Source organism: Aethalodelphis obliquidens, unplaced genomic scaffold, assembly GCF_003676395.1.
Source record: "Aethalodelphis obliquidens isolate GAN/ISIS:26980383/991018 unplaced genomic scaffold, ASM367639v1 scaffold4, whole genome shotgun sequence".
Classification (NCBI taxonomy): domain Eukaryota; kingdom Metazoa; phylum Chordata; class Mammalia; order Artiodactyla; family Delphinidae; genus Aethalodelphis; species Aethalodelphis obliquidens.
Window position 1 is genome coordinate 40,982,589 of NW_020837948.1, and position 13,003 is coordinate 40,995,591.

General features: G+C 38.7%; 1 pseudogene; it reads left to right on the forward strand.

The window, feature by feature from the left end:
• LOC113617660 (E3 ubiquitin-protein ligase RNF19B pseudogene) overlaps window positions 1–12,236 on the forward strand; it is a 75,283-nt pseudogene extending 63,047 nt beyond the window's left edge.
• The last annotated feature ends 767 nt before the right edge of the window (window positions 12,237–13,003 follow it).

Below are 13,003 nucleotides of genomic sequence, written 5' to 3' on the forward strand. Positions count from 1 at the left end.
TAAATAAAAACAAATCCCTATTCTGCAGGAATTTATTTTATTAGAGAAATTAAAAGAATGTAATGTGAAGTAGTTGATACAGACTTCTAGTTGAAGTTAGCAGCCTCAGTACATGTGTCAGCTTCCCTTTGCCCTAAGATATTTGCACATGTCAGACATGCACGCACACAAAGGGGAGACAAGCTGGGAAAACGGACTTATAAAACCATAGAAGAAATGTAAGCCTATTATTTATACCAACAAGTGTAGTCTGTGATTCATAAACATAAATGGATGTAAAATATACCAGATACTTGAGAAAACCCAGCAAAATGAAAGATGAACCAGGAGAGATGATTCTAGACCAAAAAAAGAACAAAATAGAAATTAAAGTTTTTAAATTAATATCTTCAGGAAGATTCTAACTTTTTTGCATCCATAAATTAATATAAACATGATATGAGAAAATAAGCAATCAAAATTAAAATAATCTGGGAAGTTAAATATATAATAATAAATTGTAATAAAGTTTGAGTTGGCTAAATCATGAGATGCTTGTAGTTGAAAATAAAGTAAGAATCTGGAAGATAAAGTGAAGGAAACTGTTAATTTCTTAGGGCTGCCTTAACAAATTACCACAAACATGGTGCTAAAATAACAGGATTATATTCTCACAGTTCTGGAGGCCAGAAGTACAAAATCAAGGTATCAGCAGGGCTGGTTTCTTCTGGAGGCTCTGAGGGAGAATCTGTTCCATGTTTCTCTCTTAGCTTCTGGTGACTGCTGGCAGTCCTCGGTGTTCCCTGACTTGTAGATCCATCATTTCAATCTCTGTCTCTCCATCTTCACATGGCCTTCTCTTGTGTGCCAGTGTATCTATTTCTCTCCTCTTCTAAGGATTTGCCATTGGATTTAGGGCTCACCCTAATCCAGGTTGGTCCCATCTAGAGATCCTTACTTTAATTACCTCTTCAAAGACCCTTTTGCCAAATAAGGTTATATTCTGAGGTTTGAGATGGACATATCTTTTGGGGGCCACAGTTCAGTCCATTACAGAAACATACCACAGAACTGGAAAATATGAGAGTGAAAGTCTTTAAGGACCCAAGGAATAAATCTAGTTGGAGGTACCATTCAAGATATTTAACCACTGATATGGCATAGGCATAGACTGATCAAATGGAGGCTATCCAGTCAGAATTGATGCTAACTGAATATTAGCTCAGGATTCCAAAGCAGAGAAAGGGGGCAGTGAAACACAGGAAATAATCAAAGACATAGTAGAAGAAAATTTCTTCAGGCTTAAGAAAGGTTATTTCTTAATATTGAAAAAGTCTGGTAAGTATGTCAAGTAAGATAAATGAAAAAAAAAAAAGTTCTAGGAGAAAATAATTTGGATACTTTCTAGGGGAAATCCCATCCCTCCAAGGATAAGAAAAAATCTGAAAAGTTTCCAGTGAAAACAAATGGGTTACCTACAAAGCAATGTTAGAAATATGAATCAGATTTTTCATCCTAATTCCAGGTGCTAGAACACAAAATAGCAATATCTTCAACCAACTATCTGAAAAATTAGGAAAAAACAGTAATAAAGAAACTTTGTATTCACAGTTTCTGGGCATTGAAACTGGAGTAGGTGGTGGGGAGAAACACTCTTCATTTTCATTTTATGCCCTTTTGTACTTTTTTTTTTAAGAACAGTTTTAAGTTCACAGCAAATTTGAGTGGAAGGTACAGAGATTTTCCATGTCAGGTTTCCCCCACTCTCTGGAAGTAGAGTGTTCCCATAAAACCCTTTCTAAACTGAAGTGTCCTAAAGCAAAGAAGCAATTACCTTAAGACACATCTTTTTGGATGGATGCACAAAATAAATCAAGATAAAGTACAGACACAGTTCAAAGCTATGATGGCTTGATGTTGAGATGCTGAGTAGTTCCCAGGGAAGGAGCTTGGAGGTGCCACTTTCGCTGCTCAGGGTGCAAGCTGCCTTTGTAAGACCTCACTGCAGAACAAAGGCTGAGTGCTAATTTTGCTTTTTGCCTTTTTTGGTAAAAGCAAAAGTCCTCTTTGGGTTTCTTTCAGTTAATGAAAGCATGTACTAATGTAGGTCTCTCATAAAAGCCATAAAGTGGACTTTGGAAAAGCGGGGCATATCTGTATTCCCTACCCCACCTATGCATAGCCTCCTCCATCGTCAACATCCCCCACCAGTGTGGTTACATTTGTTAAGCTTGACAAACCTATACTGACACATCATAATCTCTCAAAGTCCATAGTTTATGGTAGGGTTCATGCTTGGTGGTGTACGTTCTATGGATTTGGACATATGCATAATGACATACATCCACCATTATAATATACAGAGTATTTTCATGGCCCTAAAAATCCTCTGTGCTCCACGTATTCATCTCTCCCAACCCCTGGCAACCACTTACTATCTCCATAGTTTTGCCTTTTCTGGAATATCAAATAGTTGGAATCATACAGTGTGTAGCCTTTTCAGATTGACTTCTTTCAGTTAATAGCCGCATTTAAAGTTCCTTCATGTCTTTTCATGGCTTGATAGCTCATATAATTTTATCACTAAATAATATTTTAATGAAATAACATTCCATTGTCTTCCAGCCTCTACCCATCCATTGTCTGGATGTGCCACAGTTTATTTATCAGTTCATCTACTGAAGGGCACCTTGGTTGCTTCAGTGTTCTGGCTGTTATGAATAAAGCTGCTGTAAACATCTGTGTACAAGTTTATGTGTGGACTTAAGTTTTCACCTCTTTGGGTAAGTATCAAGGATCATGATTGTTGGATCATATGGTAGGAGTGTTTGGTTTTGTAAGAAACTGCCGAACTGTCTTCCAAAGTGGCTGTATTGTTTTTGCATTCCCACCAGCAATGGATGAAAATTTCTGTTACTCTGCATCCTTGCCAGAACTTGGTATTGTCAGTGTTCCAGATTTTGGTCATTCTAATAGATGTATCTGGTATCTGATTGTTGTTTTAATTTGCATTTCCTTTATTTGCTTATTTTCCATCTGTATATCTTCTTTGGTGAGGAATCTGTTAAGGTCTTTGGCCCATTTAAAAATATTGTGTGCTTTATTGTTGAGTTTTAAGAGTTCTTTATATATTTTGGATAATAGTCTTTATCAGATGTCTTTTTTGCAAATATTTTCTCCCAGTCTGTGGCTTGTCTTCTTATTGTCTTGACATTGTTTTTTAAAGAGCAGAAGTTTTAAATTTTAATGAAAGCCGGCTTATCAATTATTTCTTTCATGAATTGTATCTTTGGTATTTTACCTAAAAAGTCATCACCATACCCAAGGTTATCCAGGTTTTTCCTTTGTTATCTTCCAGGAGTTTCAGAGTTTTGCATTTTACATTTAGGTCTATAATCCATTTTGAGTTAATTTTTATGAAGGATATAAAGTCTGTGTCTAGATTAATTTTTTTTTGCATGTGGATGTCCAGTTGTTACAGCATCATTTGTTGAAAAGACTATCTTTGTCCATGTTTTGCTGAAAGACTTACTCTCAGCTTCAGGTTCAGAGTATTCACCAGCAAAATAACCACTCCACACTTTAATGAGCAAGAATTAAGGAAATTTATTATATAAGTAGTAAGTTACAATATAAGGACAAGTAATATGTATATATAAAGACAGAGAGAAATAAATGTACATGCATCACCAGTTGGGGAAACACCTACATCCAGATCCAAGCAATGCTGGGAAGTCCCTGGAACAGCAATCTGGAATCCCAATTGGAAGGTCCTGGACAGTGTGTCCACCCCACAGGTGAGACTTCAGAGTGTCGCCTAGAGGAGTCCTGTTTTTAACGCCAAGCTGCGAGCTCATAATCATCAGCTTACATGCAAATATGCAGCTCTGGCTATTATCATAAATGCTTTGATACTTTAGTCATAAGTCTCGAGGTGTTCACTGATCCCGGGAACTGGCCAGATTCCCAAGGCCCAGGAAGTTCCGTGACTTACTCCCTTCCTTATCTGTTGGTTCCCAAGACTTGCTAGCACCATTTCTGCTGACCTGCACATAGTCCAGCAGTTCAGTATGTAGCTTCTTTCAGGGTCTTCGTTTAGTCAAAGGCCTATCGTTGCCTCTGAAGCCTGAACAAGACTATTAATTTTCCCAACAGTCCATTACATGGCCTTTGCTCCTTTGTCAAAGATCAGTTGGCTGTATATATATATGGTTCTATTTCTGGGTTCTCTATTCTGTTCCATTGATCTATTTGTCTATTCTTTCACCAACATCACACTATATTGATTACTGTAGCTTTATAGTAAGTCTTGAAGTTGAGTAGCATCAGTCTTCCAACTTCGTTCTTTTCCTTCAATATTGTGTTGGCTATTCCCAGGTCTTTTGCCTCTTCATATAAACTTCAGAATCAGTTTGTTAATATCCACAAAATAACTTGCTGGGATTGTGATTGGAACTGCATTGAATTTATAGCTGAAGTTGGGAAGAACTGACATTTTGATAATATTGAGTCTTCCTATCCGTGAACATGGAATATTTCTCCATTTATTTAGTTCTTCTTTGATTTTATTCATCAGAGTCTTGTAGTTTTCCTCATATAGATCTTACACCTATTTTGTGAGATTTATACCTTAGTATTTTATTTTGGAGGGTGTTAATATAAATGGTACTGTGTTTTTAATTGCAAATTACACTTATTCATCATTAGTAAATAAGAACGCAATTGACATTTGTATATTAATCTTGTATCCTGCAACCTTGCTGTAATTGCTTATTAGTTCTAGGAATTAAAAAAAAAATGATTCTTTTGGCTTTTTCTGCATAGATAATCATGTCATTTGCAAAACAAAGATAGTTTTATTTCTTCCTTCCCAGTTTGCATAACTTTTATCTCCTTGTCTCATTGCATTAATAAGGACTTGCAGCATGCTGTTGAAAAGGAGTGGTAAGAGGGAGCATCCTTGCCTTGTACCTCATCTTAGTGGGAAAACTTTGAGTTTCTCACCATTAAGTAGGATATTAGCTGTAAGTTTTTATAGGTTTTTTATAATCAAGTTGAGAAACTTCCCCTCTCTTTCTGGTTTACTGAGGATTTTTATCAGGAATATTGTTGGCTTTTGTCAAATGCTTTTTCTGTGTCTATTGATATGATCATGTGATTTTAAAAAGTTCTGTTGATATGAAGGATTATATTAATCCATTTTTGAATGCTGAACCAACTTCGTATACCTTGGCTGTTGTCTTAGTTTGTTCAGGCTGCCATATGAAATATCACACACTGGGAAGCTTATCAACAGTAGAAATTTATTTCTCACAGTTCTGGAGGCTGGAAGTTTGACATTGGGGTGCCATGGTCAGGTGAGGGCCCTCTTTCTGGTTGCAGACTTCGCATTGTATCTTAAAATGGTGAAGGAGCTAGGGAGCTCTGTGGGATCTCTTTTACGAGAACAATAATCCCATTCACGAGGGCTTCACCCTCATGACCTAAGCACCCAAAGGTCCCACCTCCTACCAGCATCACATTGGGCATTAGGATTCCAACATGTGAATTTTGAGGCGGTGTAAACAATTAGACCATAGCAGTCATGGTGTATAATTCTTTTTAAAAATATGTTCTTTAATTCTGTTTCTAATATTTTTGTTAAGGACTTTGGTGGCTATGTTCATGAGAGATATTGGTCTGTAGTTTTTTTGTATTGTCTTTGCTTTTGGTTGTAGGGTCCTTTAATACTTTAAAAAACATATACATGTGTTATCTCTATAATTTAAAAAGTTAATTTCAATAATAACAAAAGAGTAGTATATGGCAGTGCTTCTCCAACTTTAATGTGTATATGAACCACTGAAGAATCTTATTAAAAACAGATTTTGATTCAGTAGGTCTTGGGTGATATCTGAGATTGTCTGTTGCTAAAGAACTTTCATGATAAGCTGATGTTGCTAGTCCTAGAACCATACTTTGAGTAGCAAAAAGTATACAGTAAGTCCAATGAAGGGTGCAATAGTTTTTTTAAACCAAAATAATTAAATTGAAACAGTGGTTGAATTAAAAAAATTATTTATACTTAATGGCTAACGAGGGTTTAGAAGCTATCCCTAAAAAGTCATTTTATGATAATTAAGTACTACTTGGATTAAAAAAAAAAAAACCTGACAGGAAAATTAACGACTTAATGTCCAGGGCTGGAGAGGGATGAAAGTCTATGACATGAGTCTTAATTTGCTTCTGGAGATCAATACTTAGCATCATTAACAAGATCAATATAACAGTGTAGCTTAGAATAAAAGAGATTTTAGTTTTTCCTTGAATATTCTGTAATTCCTCTCTGAAAATTGCCGGGTTTTCAATCCTGACCAATGCTAGGAAACATGAGTGTAATATTTACCGATGTTGTCATTTATCTATTGGTTGGTTCATTCCTTTGTTCTTTTATATTTATTAAACACCCATTTTGTGGTGCTGAGTAAAGGAAGAGAGCATGTGCTGCTCCCTGAGTTCCCAACCATGCTTGGACACCCATAAAACTGAATTTCTATCAGGACACGAGCCTGGGACATACAAGTCTGCAAAATGCAAAAGTCTGATCTGTTTTTTTTCAAGACGGGGAAAATCTCTAAGAATTACAGGCTATTTAACTTTAATAAGTTGGTTAAAAATGGAATGCAGTAGATTAATTTATGATAAATTGAAAGTATATTTAGTTTTTAATTTATTTAAAAAATTTTAAAACTTTCTATTTTATTTCTAACTCTACAAGTAACATAGATATTGTTTTTATAGCAATTAAGTAAATAAATGGGGACAAAGTCTCTTGAATACTTCCCTCAACCCCAGTCACTATGCATTAAATATATATATGTATATATGTATGCATGTGTATGTATAAATGTACATTACATATAGATTGAGAAAGAGGTCGCTACATAAATACATACATGAGTGGGTGTGAGTGTGTGATGTTTCTACATAATTAGTGTCTATACTGTACATATTCCACAACTTGATTGTTTTCATTAACGTGTCTTAGAGATCTTACTGTGTTAGTCCATAAAGATTTACCTCGTTGCTGCTAACTGCTATCCAGAATCCCTATTTAACTATTGCCTGGTAGATGATCATTTATGTTGCATCCAGCTTTTGCTCTTACCACTAGGTACACTGCATTGAACCTCCCTGTGCGTGCCTCATTGTGCCCACCTGTGTGGGCATTTCTATCAGGTAAACACTGAGTAGTTAGACTGCTCTGTTTTAGGTTATACACCTTTTATGTTTTGTTAGTACTTCTAAATTGCTAAGTTAATATGTGTAGATCTAATCTTATTGATATTGCAAAGTACTAAATCTTAAAAGTGGTCTTTGAAAAACAACTTGTTCCTGCTCAGTTTAATTTCCTCAGTAACAAACCATAGCCCTGGAGATAAGGAGGGGGAGAAAGAAAAGCAATATATTTGAAGCGAAGCTTTGGATTTGAATTAATAATTTTCTTACTAGTGAAATTTAGAAAACTGCTTTGAAATATACAGTGGTCAGACACCCAGTTAGCTGGACTGCCCAAACCCAAAGCCAGTAATCAATAAAGTAGCATCAATCTGAGGGTCGTTATTGAAGTTCCTCTGGTTTTACTCTTAATTAAAAAAATTGAACAGAATAAAAAGGAAGCTTAATAAAACCGAACATATCTTGAGAATAATGGTGGCGTTGGGCTGTTTTGAAAAAGTGACCATTAAAAGTAGAATCTTCCTCATTGGTGATGCCATCCAGTGATTCATTTCATTTATGTTTAGACTGAATTCAATCAGCAGGTAACTGGCTCTCCTGGCGGGATACTTTCCGCCCCCAGCTCTTCCCAACCCTTCTCCACCTGGCTCCTCATTCTGTGGTCCAGTGCAGACATACCCGCCTTCACAGTTCATACTCAGACTATTAGTGCTAAGTCTATGTTTCTTACAGAACTCCTTCATACTCTTATGGATTATATCTGTTCTTTTTCCCCTCTCTCTTCACTCGTCATTGGACTCCTTGAGGACTGAACCATGAGTTGTCCCTTATTGTAGTCCCAGCTGGCAGCACTGAGCTTAGGTGGTTAAGGATGTGAACTTCAGACAGATCCGTGTGCAAACTTCAGCTCTGCCACTTTCCAGCTCTGTGTATTCTTGGGGAAATTGCTTGAGACAGTGATGCTTCCGTTTCCTTATCTGTAATGGCACAGTATAAACAATGAAATGATAACTGCTGTTATTATTATTGTCATTGTTGAAATATAGTTTAAGAAGAACTAAGTAAGAAAAACTCTTAAGACTATGTAAAAGAGGGCTAATGTATTATAAAAATTTAACTCAAATTTCCCAGTCTCTCTTATTTTCTAATAAAAGGAATAGATATGAGTTACTTTCGTTTTCATCTAGAATAAGCTGTATCTCTCTGCGTTTATTTAGCACAGACTTAGAGATCTCAATGCAAAATATCTTTAGGTTTCCAAGGTGTATGTTTTATCAGGCACTTCAAAATTTGACACTTACTCTTAATAATGATGAAAATATTCAGGAATGAACAAGCACCCTGAGTACCTCAGTGGTCTCCTATTTGGCCCAAGGTAGCAATTTCAAAAAGGTGAGGGATCACATCTAAAGAAAACAAATGAACATTTTTAGAATGCGGTCTCCTAGCTGGCATACTCATCTTCCCAGATCTTTAATTCTCCTTTGGGAATTAACTCATATATCACTCTAGTTTCTATAGGTATAAAGTAGTCTTTGCACCAAGAGCTATAATGCTACCATTGAAATCTGGGTCTAGGAATTATGATTTACCTCTTAGCTTAGGCATTTTTTGCCTACTCTTCACCATGTTGTTTATTTCAGACGGCCCCTGTGCTCTTTTAACAGAGCATCTGGATTCAGACCTATACCTTTTATAGTGTCTGCCTGTCAAATTGGTACTGCTTCTGAAACCCTTTCTCCTCCCTCCTTTCCTTCTCTGATTTTATATGCATTCTTTAATTCTCTCTTTCCTCCTAGAAAAATGCAGGTCACCAACAGAACCCCTTTCTAAAAGCATGCTGCCCAGGGAGCTCCATTTCCTGTGCTCTCCACCATTGCCAAATATCTCCTGCTTTCTATTTTCTCTTGTCTTCTGTCACAATAGTCTCTCTCTTTTTATTCTTTTAGAAATAGATATGAAATATCTCTTTTAGAAGAGTGAATTTTTATTTTCACATCCCCTCTGAGCTCTTGTGGGTAGTGGTAACAGGAAAGCAGATGTTGTATATCGAAATTGTCATCTCCAGTCAAGTTGTCTCTGTGATAAAACTTGAGATTCTGTGAGGCCGCTGTGTCCTGGAAATGTCATAAGCAAGAACTTCTCTGCCGTTGATCATTCCGAATCCCTGGACTGTATTATTCTAGGGTGTGCTGTGAATAAGGACACTCTTGGTGCCGCTCCCTGTATTTTGATTGCCTGCCATCTCTCAGTCTTGAGATTCAAGGTCTCGAAGCTCTGGCCAGACTCCACCTCATACTTCTGCTGCTGACAAATGAACCAACCTGCCTTTCTATTTCGAACTGTCTCTGAAAGCTTTCCAACAGTTTCTTGTTGCCAAGGTCTCTGCCCCCAGTTTGAAAGCCTTAGAAGTCTTGCCTTTTCCCTTCCATCCATCTGCCTCATTTGATCAATGACCACCCTCATGGCTAGTTCTCAGTTTCTCTGGGTGCTATTTTATGTGTTCAGAAAGTTCCTTTCCATGCCATTCACCTCCTGCCCTGATCCGAGGCCCAAACGTGGAGCGGGCTCTTTTGGTTGCTTTTTCCTCTTGGAGGGTTCCGGTTTAGGCATGACCCTGAACGTGGAATTTTATTTTCTTTCATGTAGGTGCCGTAAGAGTCATTGTTATCTCCAAGATATTGGTTAAAAACTAAGGTATTGGATAGTGATTGTACATATTCCTGAATACCTTCATAAGATAGGAGATTTTTGATAACAGATCCTAAGAAGGAAACTCTAATGATGGAAAGCCAGTGAAGTGAGTATTTTAAAGGGTGTCTTACTTGTTTTTCCCTCAAATCATGCCTACGGGTACCACCTGATCATAATATAAGCCCCTGCCCTCCCCTTTCCTTCATACAGCTTCAAGTTCCCGTTCACAGTAACAGATAACTTCTCAAGGCAGTGGAGTGGGTGAGGCAAGTTGTAGGGAGCCAGACTGCCTGGGTTTGAATCTCACCTTGGCTACTTATTAGGTGTGTGATTTCAAGTGACATGTTTTAATCTGTTTCGTAATTTCCCCATGAATAAAATGGGCATGATAATATTACCTACCTCAGAATGTTCTTAGGTAGATTTTATATAAGTTAAAATCTACAAGGCTTCCCTGGTGGCGCAGTGTTTGAGAGTCCGCCTGCCGATGCAGGGGACACGGGTTCGTGCCCTGGTCCGGGAGGATCCCACATGCCGCGGAGTGGCTGGGCCTGTGAGCCATGGCCGCTGGGCCTGCGCGTCCGGAGCCTGTGCTCCGCAACAGGAGTAGACCATAACAGTGAGAGGCCCACGTACCGCAAGAAACAAAAACAAAAACAACAACAACAAAAAAATCTACCTTATTATTATCTTGAACTGAAATAAGAAAACGCACTCCTAAGTATCTGGGCTGTAGCTGATAAAAGACTAAAATTTTTTCTTAAGTTATGTACATTTATCACATCTTTTATTCTCTGCCTGTATGCTCCTTCTGTGTTTGTCCATGTTAACAGCTCATAGTTTATCCTGGAGAACATTGGATGGCGAACATGTTCCATATAAATATTACTTCGTAAAGGCTTTTCAGTGATCTTGGTGATAAAGTGTCTTGGGTTTGCAAGGCTTTCAGAATATTTAAATCCTATAGTCTTAATCAGCCTGATTTAACTCTGTGTATTTGATCTATTTGTTAACTTCATCCAATGCTTTTAATGTAAATATAATCTGTTCTCCCAGAATGGTGAGGCTTGAGCGAGGTCATCTATGAGTGAAAATCCTTTGTAAACAGAAACATGCTATGCAGATATAAGATATATTAATAATAGCCTTATGAACTCACAAAATAATGAGTTATCTTCAGGTGAAAATAAGGCAGGTGTGGTTAGATTCATGTACTCATAAAAGCCTTGAAGATGATAAAAAGCGCATGAAGTTTGCCTCTAATTTGTTGATCAATGACTATGATTACTTATTTGCTTGTAAATATCTTCAGATATTTAACTTTAACCATGCTTGACGTGATTTTTAAAATGTATCAAGTTTAGGAAAGCATAATTTTGTTGCCCTCTAACATTTATTCGGGTAGAACTCATTTTAAAGTTTTGAGGAAAGTGACTACTCTCCTTCGAAAACTCAAGGTAAATCCTCTTAAATGACAGGTGAAATGTTACATGCTTTACATTTGATAATACTTTATTCTCAAGATTCTAGTTTCTCAAGAAACTAGAGGTCTCAAGAATCCCAGCATTGGGAAAGTAGCATTGAAGGTCTAACTTGCATGTTGAGCACCAGTGGAAGCCCTGCGGATGGACCCAGTGTTACGCAAGGTCCATACAGCAAAACAGACAGCTTTGCAGCCCTCTCAGGGGGTGCACTGACTGGTGGCATTCTTTCCAGTGGCAAGGGAAAATACAGCAGGTTAGAAGTGCGAGCCGATGTCCTAAAGGAAATTTTCCCCAAAGACACAGCCAGTCTTGGTGCAATTAGTGACAACGCAAGTACTCGTGCTCTGGCTAGTTCCATAATCAGTTCCCACAACCCACAGGACAGAGAATACAACAATATGGAGATCCAAGGGGACAGTGAAGCCAAACCAAGCCACTATCAGCTGGTGAGTGGAAGCAGCATGGAGGACTCACTCCATGTTCATGCGCACATGGCGGAGAATGAAGAAGGCGGTGGTGATGGCGGTGATGGTGGTGATGGTGGCGGCGGTGGCAGCAGTGAAGAGGAGCCCCCCCTGCAGACACCAAAGCTGTGAACAGAAAGACTGCCAGGCCAGAAGACTTTGGGGCACCAGCCTGGCCCAACCCAGAGCATCCGCAGTGACCTGGAGGGCTCCGATACGCAGTCCGATGATGTGCCAGACATCACCTCAGATGAGCGTGGCTCCCCCGGCTGCCAAGCCGCAGCCCCTCAACACCCAGAGCCTCAGGTGCGCCGAGCCCAAGTGCGCCTATGAACCTCTCTGCCCCAGCTGAGGGAACAATGTCTTGAAGCCGGAAGATACAGAAGCCAGAGTATGAAGTGGAATGAATGCTCCTGAGAAGCACACTTGTAACTGCATCTTTTGGAATCTTTTCTGGGGGGCAGGGATTTACGTATTTTATTTCAGAGATTCTCTGGTCACAGGCTTTCCCCAGGGGAATTCTGAGAAATTTGCAATTTCTTACCAGATGAAACATGGAAACTTTGCCCTTAGTTCCACCCCGCATCCCCTTTGCCCCCCACCCTTTTTTAGTTTTAATTTATTGGTTAAACTGATGGTGGCAATCCATGAGGTGTGTCGAAGAGTATACAGATGTATGTGTGTATATTGTATGTATGCTAAGATATTACTGAAGGACACATTTTAATAAAGATTTCTGTCGTAAAAAAAAACCCACAAAAAAACCTTACCTGCCCACGTTCTCCGCTTCCATTCCCTGCTGCCCCTTGCGCGCGCAGGTACTCCCGCCCGGCAAGCGAGCGACTTTTTTTAAAATAAATTTATTTACTTATTTATTTATTTTTGGCTGCCTTGTGTCTTAGTTGCTGCTCCGGGGCTTCTCCTTGCAGTGGCTTCTCTTGTTGCAGAGCCCGGGCTCTAGGCACACGGGCTTCAGTAGTTGTGGCTTGTGGCACACGGGCTTAGCTGCTCGGCGGCCTGTGGGATCTTCGCAGACCAGGGATCGAACCTGTGTCCCCTGCATTGCGGGGGGGCAGATTCTTAACCACTGAGCCACCAGTGAAGTCCTAGCCTATTCACTAGCCTATTCACTATCAGAAGATCTCACCAGCAAATAGCAGTGCA